Raw genomic sequence first — 10,506 nt, forward strand, 5'->3', positions numbered from 1 at the left:
TGGTGTGTTTTTTTTGTTTGTTTTTTTATTGTATTTTTTCTTCATAGATGAATTTAAGGTGTTCTCTTGACCGGCAGTTTGGACCACATTTACTGCTAAAGAGAGCAGGAAATTTAAGCACCATGACTGCTTAGAGGAGCACCAGCTGAATATTGAGAGGATAAGAGATGGGTTCGTGTAGTAATTTGTTCTATTCATGCTACATTACACAAGCAGTTGTTGAGCTAAAGCACTTTAAAGAATCATTCTTTTATGCAATTGCACCCGCTACACTGGAGAAGCGGCACAGTTTCTGCCACTGATGGTTTGGTGAGAGGCTTTATTTCAGTTAAATTAACTTAAAGCCGTGCAGTGTTATTCGGGTCCACAGGCAGAGTTTTTCTGTTTGCCAGAGAAACTTTAAAAGCGCTCCCAGAATCCCTTTCCCTTTGTGGTTGCTCTCGCTCTAGTATTGGAAATGTTCCTGTGGTCCCCACGCTTCTCTAGTAACAGAGCGAAACCATCAGCAGAGTGCCGGGAGGGGACGATTGACATTAATAAATCTCCAGCTTGAAACCAAGACCAATTATGTGAGATGTTACCATGGGTTATTCTTTTCTTGTAGAGAAGCATCCAATTATCAGCTGATCTGGGGGTTTCCAGGAGATTGTGGCAACTGTCACTTGTAATTTAACTTTCACTGTGGTGATGGGGGGGAAAAGTAACTAACTGACGAAATTGACGGCTTTAGCAAATAATGCAGCATCAGGTCAGTTTGTGTTTGCTCTGATGAGATCGATCTGAAAAATATATCAGCAATTTATTTATTTATTTGTCGCTATTTATGTTTCGATTTCTACACAAATACAAAGGTGTGATGCTCCAAAATAATCCCCTTTTGAATTAAATAATTAATATTTGAATACCTTGGCACTCTGAGCACTCAACCCCAATGTGAAATTCCTTGTTTGTGCACACAATGTTGGCCGATAAATTCTGATCTTGTCGTCAATGGACTTGGCAGAGTCAACCAGTTCAGCCTTTTCTACATTACAAACTATACCTCAGTAAAAGGTAACAGCTGCAGACGTGCCATGGCAGCAAAAGGGCAACAGAAAGACCATCTGACTGCATACTTCCACTCTAACTAATGTTACGTTCCCACTTTAAGACAGTCTCTGCTCCAGAGCTCCAGCTTCAGGCATTATTGAGCCTGTAACCAACAGCTCAAACTGATGCGAGGCAGGACCGATGTAGTTCACCTCGATACTAATGTCTGCTTCAGGGGATTCTGCAGGGAAAAATCCTCCACCTCAGAATAACACCTTGTGTCAGTTGGCCTGTGAAATATGTCTCTATTTAACTTTCTGCTCTGAACGGCTCTGGCCCCAAACTTATTGACTTCAACTAGAAGATGAACACAGCTACCTGGAATTTACATGTGCACACTGAGAAAGATGTCGTGTGTGATCTGATCTCGGTAACCCAACATGTTTTGATGATTTTATTAAAGATGTGTAATTTAGGGTAAAATTGATCACATTTGTGGCATGTGAATGTTTTTGGCCAGACCAAAAAATGTGTGTCTTTCGAGTAATGGTGGGCGGATCAATCCAAAATATAGTAATGGCACCGAGTTGGTAAGATGAAAGTTTTGATTTACTCTCAAGTTATATATCTTTTATACTTTATTGAGGACAAAATGCATACAAATTAGTTTTGTTTTTCTATTGTTTCTGTCTTATCATTACAGTGGGTACAGTCTTATTTTGTCATTGTGATCGATCAGCTCAGTCTGTCTCTTGTTTTGATCAACAAGTCATTCAGCTTGTCTGTGAGTTTCAGTTGCACTTGAAGGTGGTGGCTTTGGAGGAGGGGCTATTTTTCTTGGTCAGCACCCTCTCAGTTCATATTGATAGCAAACTTGCTTCCCTGTATTTAGTAATGTTGGTATTCCAGTTGATTCCAGTTTATGATCGACTTGTTTTTTGGTGATCTCTAAACATAACAAAAAAAAAGTAGATGATGATGTCCGTGTCCCTGATGTTTATTTAAGGTTCTCATAGTAACTGTAAGTGGGTTTTTTCTTCTATGTTGTATTTGTACAGTTCTTAAATCTATATACTTTTTACAAATATCGAGACTTGATCCTGTATCTCAAAAATAAAACTCTAAATTTGGACAGAAGACCACTGATGAAAGGCATTTTAGGATCAATATAACCTTGGATGTTTCCTTTTATAGAATATTTCAACTAAGGCGGAATAAAGCCTTAAAAAGTGACTCAGCTGCACACAAGTTTGTATAATAAATTGGCAAACAGACCACTAGGGGGCAATATGTAACCTACTGTGTCCTCAGCACTGGTTCCAGAGGTGGGCTTCTCTTCTCTGCACTGTCACTGTGGGTCTGCGACTACTGTCCGCAGATCCACGATATATGTGTGGGAGAATAGTAGATACGCCCTGAGGCAAGGCTACATTTCATACAGGCAGGAATTTGAACGCTTGAACTGCGACTCATCAGATCCGCCCACACATGCAGAACTAAATGAGGAAGATGATTCTTTCTGGGCACTCGCTGTTCTTATTCAGACCTGACCCAGACCTACTACAAAGAACATTTCAGGGACAAGGACTTGGTGTAATTATTCTTCCGTGAGTGAGACAGTTTAAGTATTCACGAAGATTTATCAATAACTCAACTTTTATCATCTTAGTGATATGTTTTCATAGTATTTTTTTTTGTTAAATGTGAGTATTACATCATCTGTTATATATAAATGCTCTGTATTTCCCTGTGCTCTTGAACTAGTTGACTCTTTACTAATTTAAACTCCTGATTTTATAAGCAATCTGATGTAATAGTCGAGTTCTAGCTGCTCTGCCTTTTTTTCCCCCGTGCCAAACGCCTACCCTTTCTATAGGCTACAGTAAATGTTTTTGCTATTTAGGCACACTCTGTAACAGAGGAGCGCTTCACATGTGAAAACTCTCGCGTTCAAAAGTCCTCTGATTATCAGAGCCCAGATGATGCAGGGGAGAGGAAGAAAAAGACAAACATGTGGAAGCACGTATGCATTACCTTGCGTGACAACAGATGCTTATTCTGGTGAAAGAGAGTAAGGAATGAAAAGGTACCTGCTAGATAAATAACAGGGTCCACCCACAGGAGCACAGAAGTTGTGAAATTCATCTTCATTTCTGGCCAAATTAAACCTCTGTTTGGTCTACTTTGTGGCTTCTACACAGAGATTACGTCTTACATCTGATGGATACTGTACCGTATTCTTGTACTTTTTTACATTTTCTAATCTAATTTTTGTCTCGGTATGTGTACTTGTGATGCAGTGAGCTCATTTTTATCATGGCGACGGGGATATTTTTCTTATAGCAATTACCTTTTTTCATTTTAAAATGTCATTTGTTCAGTGATCCATTTCTACATTTAGTTTGTGTTTCATTCTCCTATAAAATTACCCAACATTTCCTGACAGGAAAGAAATTACCTCAGGACAGACAGCACTAGCTAAACCAGAAATTTCACATTATCTTCACGCTAAGCACAAACTTTCTCTAGTTTATTTTCATCCGAATGAAAAATTATGTGCTAATTTTCACTTGTCTCCACTTTTGTGCATTTCTCTCTTGATATATCACACTATAGCTTTAATACGCCTTTAAGAGACATTTTCTATAATATATAGCCCCGATCTCCTCAGGAAATGGGGACGAAATTGATTTCTATTTCTATTTTTATATATATGTATACATTTTTTATTATTATTTAAAACGGACAGATATTACCTCTCGAAGTTTGACGTTCCAACCACAGACAGGAGGCAGGCGGAGTCATTTATTTAATTTTTTTTTATTTTTTAATAAAACTAAAAATATCTACACACTACARAACAGAAGAACAAAAGACACTGGTCATGACATGCAGATTGGAGCAGATGGTGGCTACAGTGAATGGCTGTAGAGAGGGGGTGATTAGAGAAGTGAAAAAACGGTGAGTTTTTAACTCTGATGCATTATAGTTGGGTTTCCACATGAACTGAGGTTAAGATGACAGAAAACAGAAAACAGACACAGCATATAACTGCACAGAGCTCAGCTAAACACAAGTGAGACCAAAGGCACGTATAGAGACTTAAATCTCACGTGTGACTTCGTATAAACGCTCTTATACTTTGCATTTTTTCCTAACAACAGTCCCCTTATCATGTTCTGTCTTCTATGAATACAACAAGGTCTTCAATAACAAATGTCATCTTTTTTTTATTTGCAGTTAAACGTATTAAATCACCACAATGAGAATGTGGTTTTTGTTGCTCACCTTCTCTATAGCAACACGTCGGACTAGCTAGATCCACCTGGTGGTGGAGGCAACGACCAACCATCTATCAAGACAATAAAATCTACATCCTGGTGCTTCGGAGATTCTCTGAATTCATAAAACCCCGTAAAGTTATGAAAGTAGTAAACTACCAGCCAGTACAATGTTTGGTTACCATGGAGACTGAGCGTAGACTACTGGACTAACTGACATGATTTTCACATTATAGGTAAGGTAAGGTAATTTTATTTATATAGCACATTTTCAGCAACAAGGCTATTCAAAGTGCTTTACATGAGTTAAAGAAGCATTTAAAATGACTGAATACATTTCTGTACTCTGGAGGGTTTTTATATATATTSCATCATATCATCCTGTGTCTTTAAAAGTTAATGTACCATTTGTGTGAGTGGAGTATACAAGTATTTAAAAATTGTACAAAGCTTAAAGAAGTTAATGTGGCTAATCTTTTAGATATTAGCTCTGTAAATGATCTAATTAATTTTAATCCTAAAACATTTTCATAGAATGAAATAAGCGATAGTTCAGTTCTGTTTATTTTAGCACAAATTCACAAAGTCATTTCAAGGCACTTTTTCACAAGACCAGCAGTACCAATATATATGCRATTCATATGAAATTATGTGTAATCCAACGCATTTCACATCCAATTAAGTCAAACCAAAGGGAACTCATTTAATAATGGAGCAAGAAAGATGGTGGAGAGCAAGATACATCATGTACACAAAAACACTGCATTTTAAAGCGCGATCTAGCCCAGAAAGCTTAGAGCAGAGTGTTCCAGGAAATGATGCAGTTTTGTTTTTAGAMGTGTTTTTCTGTAGTCTAAAATGGTAAAATGTTTTCTGTGCTTTTTGAAATGTTGAGATTTTATGCTGTTGCTCTGTTTTGTCAAATCTTGTGTGGCGCACCTCAGGGTGCAAGATCTCTGACCTAGATCTGTAATGAGCCAAGCATTTTTGCAATGGGGGTGGGGGGGAAGCTGCTTTTTCTAAAAGCAAATAAAAAGAATCTTTAAATCACTTTTCCATGTCTGTATTTAGCGAGGGAGGGCCATTGCGAGGAGGAGTAGCCTGCCGTCGTATCTTTATGCAAACGGTTTCGCAAAGCGGTTGCAGCAGCTCCTGCATAATCTGTTGTAAGTTAAGCGTCACTTTCAGTGTGTAACACAATGGGTGGTGGGGAATCAATAACCTACCAGGGAGTGTGTGTGTGCGTGTAAGGAAAATAGAAGCTTTGCATATATCCAACCGAGTGGAGAGAGTAATTTCCTTTCTTTGGCACAAAGCACTGATCCCTGCGACATGGTTCAGTATTTAGGTAGAAAGCACAAAACATTTTACACTCCATAGCCTTTTTATCGAGGATAGTTGGCCAGTGCCAGATTGGATTCTTTTTTTTCCAGCAAGACACTTTGAATCTTTAACTTATTCATATGGAAAAATTCTYAAGCGAGAAAGAAAATAAACAAAAGGAGTGCAATCGTTTTTGCTGCATTTTGTGCTGAGTTACTGGACGGTCTGTGGGCCTTCGTCCACTGACATTGTTAAAGTAACAAATTGCAGTGAATGCTTAASAAGTAAAGTCATTTCAATTTATGGTGCCTTACAAAATGAACATTACCACATTTTGTCACATTACAGCCACATAMTTTATTACATTTTATTGAAATTTAACTTGATAAACCATCACAATGAAGAGCATTATTATAAGATACAATAAAAATGTCAACATTGTTTTCAGCCCCTTTTATGCTGATTCCTCCAAGTAAAACTGGGTGAAATTAATTCCCTTCATTGTTAGTAGGTTCACCCGTATGTAATTTAATCCTAGTCCAATTAATCTGTGAACACGTGAAAATTTTCAGAGCACATAAGTGAACAAAGCAGAATTGGAATAAAAAAAGCTCAAACTTTAAACATCTTAGCATATTAGTCAATACATCATCCAAAACTGGAACAAGTACGTCACAAGTGCAAACATACTCACACCTGAAAATATAATTTTCCTGTCATCTCACAATTGTGCACTACTTTTTTCTCGGTCCTATTACAAAAAAAAAAACTCAGATAAAGCAGAGAAGCTAAAAAGAATGCAGAAAAATCTCCTAAATTAATAATCTGTCAAGCCAATATATACATTTTATTTTAGATTGTATTGGGTCTAGTGGCCTGTAATTTAGAGCGGTCAGACCACAAAATGGGTAATGAGAGAGGGGGAAGACACGTGGCTGGGACTTGAACCTGTGACGGCCGCGTCGAGGACCACAGCCTCCATACATGGGTTGTGTTTTACCCCTGACTCCCTGCTGCTCACACCCAGACAAAAACGTTTATTGGTCGGACACATTAGTTACTCTGATTTTGCAGGGACAGCTCCCTGCACGCTGAGTATCTTGTGCCCTTTTGCATTCGTGTGCAGTAGTGCGTTCATCCGCTGTGGAAGGCTCTGATTTACAACACTTGACAGCCATTGGTGGGAAGAGCAGCGTTTTTAATGTATGACATGCTAGCTATCCTTTCCCTTTAATGACAATGCTGTACTTCTTACTTGTCTGGTTTTTCTGACAGAGGAGCAAGGCTGCTGACACTGAAGCCCTTTGTTCTGTTCTGTTTTTTTTTCTCTTCTGAAGAAGGCAAAACTAAGTTTACAATTGATTTTCCAGATCCTGCGTGGCTGCAGACGTTGTGGACAGACGTCTGACCCTGCAATCAGCCTTGCATATTTACTGTCAACACAGGGTCAGCTGGCATTTTTTTTTTTTCCATCTTTATTTTGACGACCAACCCGGTCTCTTTACATTCTTAGCTTGTGCTGATCTCCTGCTGTCTTGTCCCACTTCAATCCTTGATGAGTTTGTTTGTACAGAGAGGCTCCTCTTCACAGCCTCATTGCACAGAACTCCTATTCTCATCATTCTCTGTGTGTGACTAACGTTGACTTTTGTTTTTCTCCCCACCATCTTCAATCAGCRAACCCATTTCAGCACACAGCACCAACACAGACGGAAATTTTGGCACACCTTCTCTGATGTCCAGCRGGAAGACATTTCTGGCCACCTTTTTATTGCTTTTTGAATCGCYGGGAATGGACGCATCAGCAGTTGTGACGCATTTGTGGTCACTTTGCACATCTTGTCACTTTTAACGTGTTTCCTAGCAGAAATGTCTTCTTTTTCCAAATATACGCATCTAAACTTTAGCTACGTAGCAATCTGAGGGAACAATTTGTGCAAATTTATTTTAGAGAGCACCTTTCATGCATGCAGGTATTCATGGAAAATGCATATGAGGAGTTCAGCATATCAAAACATGTAGCTATATTGGGATTCAGAACCCAGAGCATATATGTAAATCTCTAATTCTATACATYATGCAAAATAGGGTATGAAATGTTACATTTAAGTATAAAAAAGTGGACAAGTTTTATTAATTTAGCCTTTGAAATGACTAAAGAGACTAAAAGACAAAAATTACACATWTGAGACTCAATGTGTTCCTCCTAAATGTTTGTGCGGTTTCACTGTAGTCACTCCTGATTACTGTCAGACTTGCAGAATGAAGCCATTTCTTAAATAGAACCTATCTGACAACATTAAGTAGGCTACAAGATCTCAAAAAGCAACACACAATCCCCTAATTTAAAGAAATTTAAGAACAAATGGAAAAATCTATCTGGAAAGAGTTACAAAACTTTTCCTAAGTGATTTCCAGAGTCATGAAACACAAACAGCAAAAACATGGAGGAATGAAGAAGCTTCCCACAGGAGTCTCCAGTCAACCAAGACGTTCAGARTGCATCGATGACACAACCAGGAGGTCACAAAGCAACACCTTAAGAACTGAAGGCACTGTTAATAGAGATTAACTGTACTTTATTTCTGAAAAACAAAGTGCACTAATCGTGGAGAATAATTCTTTGAAATGYCAACAATCAAGATGTCTCYGATCAAGTTGTGAAAGGGTGTGTGTGTCCATTTGCTTGTAAAGCGCGAGGCTTCTTGTTACACCCTGAGGGGCTGACGGCTGAGCTACATGGGAGAGGTGCTGCAGCATTTACCACCTGCTTTGAAATAAGCCTTCTGTGCAACTGTGATAGTGTCATGTGAAGTGAAATGAAAGCGATGGCTGTGCATTTCAATGGCTCCTGTTTTTAGACTAATCTTTTCGTGGCATTCCTACTTTTATTAGATTGCATACAAGTGGTGAGTGGGGAGGCAACGAGAGGAGGCAGAGTGGGGTTGACAGGCAACAATTGTCATGTTCATTTCTTTCTGACAAGTCGCTGGCTCCCTGGGATATTTCCATTCATGCAGCATGTAGACTCGGCTGATGTCCAGGTTTTGGTGTCAATGCATGACAACTAACCGAGCTACTTCTGTCTCTTCAAATATACCTGATCAGAACCTAMATTTAKTTGGAAATAAGTTGACAGCATTCTCCTGAATCAGTTAACTGAATCATTTAAGAATTTAAGTCCAAACCCTCAAAACTCCTAAAATATCCTGTCTTTATTCCACTTGTTTTTATTTTCCATGTAGCCATGCTGCTACTCTGAAATGTGTGTCTGGCTCTGCAGCAGTAACTGGATGCACATCACACACTGACCCCCTGCCGTGCCCCAAAGCTGCCTTGGGTACTCTCAACAATAAGATGAATCAAAGAGAGAGGATTTCATTTTTGTATCTTTCATCATTTCAGCCACCTTATAAAAGCTCTAACGCCTCGTACTGAGAGAAAATTTCTGTAACATGTTTTTTTTTTTTTTTCCCCTTCTCACTGACAGTCTGATTTTACAGGGAAGAAGATTACTTTCCCTTTAAACATGACTGGTCTTGTCAAATTCAGCATAGTGTGCAGTATMCTGGCCCAAATTTCTGCTTTCTCTGCCTCGTACGAGTTCCTCCCCATGTAATCTTGCAAGGTTTTAGGAAAAAATWTATATAGCTTGAATTAAATGTATTAAATCTGGATACATTCTAGGTCATTCKGAGGCCATGGCAAATTAAAGAAACAATTGTCTTTCTCGCAAATCTACAAAGTGTGTTTAATTTTACAATTGACATTGGGGAAAATCCAAATACAACCTTTTTAATTTATTCTGGTTATCATTCTTTATTTAATTTTCTCCCAACAGAGAGTGTCAGCTACTGGCTTTTGCTTTTAAATGTCAGACAAAATCAGTTTGTGATGTTATGAACCAGTCTGGCCAGGCCTCTGCCTTTGGCTGCAACCCCAGGTTAAATTGCACCAAACCATGATGTTCCTCCTTCAGGCTGGTATAATTAAAGGCCAAGTGAAAAGAGCGTTCCATATACTTTCTCACTCTGAGCCCGTCCAAACCGCAAGAGCCAACACTTAGGCACTGTGCTCTCATGGAAAATTTGCTAGCAGTCAGAGCTCCAGAAAACAAAGCCGCCAGATCAGAGGGGTACTAAAACATTTTCTGCCGTTAAGGTGAAATTTCAAACTGGGATTTCCCTTTCACCTTTGGGAGATTCCCTGGGTGCATACTAGAATCTGTGGGATCCACAGTTGGAGTCTCACTGGAGAGATGAACGTCTCTTATCTTCATAAAACTCTAGAAAATGGATGGATGGATGTCATGCATATGTGTATGTGTCAAAAATGATGAACCTCCATTATGCAGTGGAACCCTGTCTATTCATGGCTCGGTTTTCACAAACTTTGCTGTGGAACCATGGAACGCTACTGCAAAGTTTTCAACAAAAATCTGCATATTCAAAGATGTTTTTTTTTTGTACATTTCTAACATATTCTAAAGAACAATCAACTTGTAAAATTGTAATATTTAGTATTTTGTTACTTGAAAAATTTTTGGATGGCTTTTGAAAAGCAGCCATTTGGTATGGTTTATCATATGGTATAGCATATACCCCAAAAAGCGAAGATGAGAAAAACTTTAGGTACTAGTTTCTGTGGTTGTGCTTGGACAGAAAGATTTTCTGACCCCTTGGAGGACGCACAAAGCCTAAGCATTGACCATTAGGTTTTCAGCTTGATTGTCGCTTTAATATTAAAAAAGAACACAATATAAGAGACGGTGGGTGTCTCAGTTGGTAGGACATGTGTCCGTTATCCTCAATGCGGTTGTCCTAGGTTTGATTTCTGGTCTCCAGCTGTTTAGTCTTCCCCTTATCTCTCTCCT

General features: G+C 38.7%; 1 long non-coding RNA gene across 2 annotated transcripts; it reads left to right on the forward strand.

Moving 5' to 3' along the window:
- The first annotated feature begins 4,465 nt into the window (after nucleotides 1-4,465).
- On the forward strand, nucleotides 4,466-7,556 carry LOC103479760 (uncharacterized). Of its 2 annotated transcripts, none has more exons than XR_535972.1 (3): nucleotides 4,466-4,546; nucleotides 7,004-7,079; nucleotides 7,311-7,556. It is a non-coding gene; the product is annotated as an uncharacterized LOC103479760 (long non-coding RNA). The 2 variants fall into 2 exon arrangements; XR_535973.1 differs by having other exon boundaries at nucleotides 4,517-4,551.
- The last annotated feature ends 2,950 nt before the right edge of the window (nucleotides 7,557-10,506 follow it).

The sequence above is a fragment of the Poecilia reticulata genome, linkage group LG17 (assembly GCF_000633615.1).
Source record: "Poecilia reticulata strain Guanapo linkage group LG17, Guppy_female_1.0+MT, whole genome shotgun sequence".
NCBI lineage: Eukaryota > Metazoa > Chordata > Actinopteri > Cyprinodontiformes > Poeciliidae > Poecilia > Poecilia reticulata.